At 57.2% G+C, this 2,500-nt stretch overlaps 2 non-coding genes and 1 pseudogene across 2 annotated transcripts in view; all 3 read right to left on the bottom strand.

The window, feature by feature from the left end:
* LOC138944537 (large subunit ribosomal RNA) overlaps positions 1-406 on the bottom strand; it is a 3,045-nt pseudogene extending 2,639 nt beyond the window's left edge.
* Positions 407-1,338: 932 nt separating this feature from the next.
* Positions 1,339-1,493, bottom strand: LOC138944538 (5.8S ribosomal RNA). Its single transcript, XR_011448817.1, has one exon. It is a non-coding gene; the product is annotated as a 5.8S ribosomal RNA (ribosomal RNA).
* An 846-nt stretch (positions 1,494-2,339) lies between these two features.
* The window catches only part of LOC138944539 (small subunit ribosomal RNA), a 1,921-nt gene continuing 1,760 nt past the window's right edge, over positions 2,340-2,500 (bottom strand). The window contains exon 1 of the ribosomal RNA XR_011448818.1: positions 2,340-2,500. This exon is cut by the window's right edge and continues 1,760 nt beyond it. This is a non-coding gene — a ribosomal RNA (small subunit ribosomal RNA).

Below are 2,500 nucleotides of genomic sequence, written 5' to 3'. Positions count from 1 at the left end.
TGAACTCTCTCTTCAAAGTTCTTTTCAACTTTCCCTCACGGTACTTGTTCGCTATCGGTCTCGTGGTCGTATTTAGCCTTAGATGGAGTTTACCACCCACTTAGAGCTGCACTCTCAAGCAACCCGACTCTAAGGAGAGATCCTCCCGAGACGCGCACCGGTCGCTACGGGCCTGGCACCCTCTACGGGTAAGTGGCCCCATTCAAGATGGACTTGGACGCGACGCGACACCTCGGGATAAGCGGATCCTCCCAAACACCACATTTCCCTGCGGCGGAACCGCGGGATTCGGTGCTGGGCTCTTTCCTGTTCGCTCGCCGCTACTAAGGAAATCCTAGTTAGTTTCTTTTCCTCCGCTTAATAATATGCTTAAATTCAGCGGGTAATCTCGCCTGCTCTGAGGTCGTCAAAGAGTTTAGTTTTCGATAACCGTGGCCGCGCCGCCTCCTCCGCCGGCTCTTTTCTCACTTAGAGAGCGAGCGTCGGGAGAGCGGCAGCGCCGGCACAGCGGCTTCGCATTGTACTCGGAGGAGTGGCGAGGAGACGTGTTGTTTGTGACAACGATTCTTCCACGCGCGGCTCGCAGCCGCTAATAGGAGGAAATGTAAGCCGATCGAATCTCGTTCGAGTTGTCTGCTTGCAAACAACGAATAAGATCGGCGCGGATCGCGTCATCTTCGATCGCCGGGGACGCGAGATACATTGCGAGCGAGTGTGCGCGTACACGTACATCTCTATCACCCACATCCTTCAAATTTTCTCTCCGCATATCGTGTGTTATGCACGGATATGGGATACGACGGGGCGAATCGGATTCGACGAGTACACGACGACGCGTGCCGGTCCCCTATATTCGTTTTCGAGAATTTCGTGGACTCGGACAAGCGGTCGGCTCGCGATTCACCCGCGTTAAGGAGGGCTCTCTCGCTCTTTTCTCTCCGCGTACCGCCGGGCGACGACGCGCCGCGGTTCTCTCCTACCGTTTGCGCGGAAGGTGGCGCGCACCAAGACTCGCGCGTAAGAGGCGCGAGCGCGCGCTGGCGCACCGGGAGACCGCGAGAGGGATAACGCAACGTGTGTGCGCGTGTCTTCTACTCCCTCTCTCCTTCGACAGTTTCCGGGCGCGCGCGCGCAGGCTCCCTATCTTTACTTACTGCGTGTGTGCGTACGCTGCTCTCACTCTTCCTTTTCCTCGGTGTTATTTCAGACGACGCCAAGGGGCCGCCTCTCGGGACGGCTCGTCTCGGGCGAACGTCCAACTATCGCTCGTACACCGTTTGCGCGAACGGGCACGGTGGCCCGGCGCGCAAAGGCGCAAGCAGTTTCGAGGTACTAAAACGACCCTCAGCCAGGCGTGGTCCGGGAATTGTATCCGTGGACCGCAATGTGCGTTCGAAATGTCGATGTTCATGTGTCCTGCAGTTCACAAGTTGACGCGCAATTAGCTGCGTTCTTCATCGACCCACGAGCCAAGTGATCCACCGTTCAGGGTAATCGTTTTGCAATTCTTGCGTTCAACGAACGCTTCGTTCATCCATCTTAGTCTCCTCTCCGAAGAGAGAGAGATAAAATCGTTGGCCCTTCGATCAGCCTGGCCGCGCGCGTCCGAGCACGCGCGCGGACCGCCGCCACCGCTGGGGAGGCTACGGCACAAAAGTTGTTTCGCGATCGGAGCGTCTCTTCCCCGTACATATAATATAATAATATATATATTTGGAAGAGCCGGGGCGGAATGTTCTTTGAAGAAACCGTCGGACTTGATCGGGTGTGATCCGTCCTCTCGCCCGTTCGTCCGATAGCCGCGCGCTCGCGTACAAACACGCTGACCGCTGCCCCGGTGCGGGGAGGGGCGCGTTCACGAGCGTTGCGGACGCACGGACGGGCGTAGGTTACCACCGGTACGCGCTAACGCCGGATCGTAACTCTGCGCTTGGCAAGAGCGCGATCGGGAAAGCGTCTTCTGCTCCGAATCGCATTCATGTAATTTCGCAATTTGCGCAACGAGCCTCAACGGGTCGCGCGCGACGCGACGCGACGCCGGTTGCGGCTACGAAGCTTAAGGAGAGAGTCTCGGATAATCCTCTCCTCCTCCATCCCGCTCGCACGACGCCGACCGCACCGAAAAAGGCCGACGGCGCTCTGCTGCTGGCTTCCCTTTCTCTCTCGGGTCGTCGCAGAGGCGCGCGGCGTTCGACGCGCGTCGTCGTATTAGTACATGCGGGATATAATCCGTCAATTCCATTTTACTTTCGTATCTGTTTTCTTTGTCCATTCAGTCGCCGACTGCTGCGAGCGCGCGTCCAAAAGACTCGAGACGCAGAGCAGGACCTCCGGAACGTTAATGATCCTTCCGCAGGTTCACCTACGGAAACCTTGTTACGACTTTTACTTCCTCTAAATGATCAAGTTTGGTCATCTTCCCGGCAACATCGGCAATGCCGAGACATTGCCGCGCACCAGTCCGAAGACCTCACTAAATCATTCAATCGGTAGTAGCGAC

The sequence above is a fragment of the Polyergus mexicanus genome, unplaced genomic scaffold (assembly GCF_030449975.1).
Source record: "Polyergus mexicanus isolate NDT 795.1 unplaced genomic scaffold, iyPolMexi1.0 SCAF_252, whole genome shotgun sequence".
Classification (NCBI taxonomy): Eukaryota; Metazoa; Arthropoda; class Insecta; order Hymenoptera; family Formicidae; genus Polyergus; species Polyergus mexicanus.
This window is presented reverse-complemented; position numbering and strand designations above follow the sequence as displayed.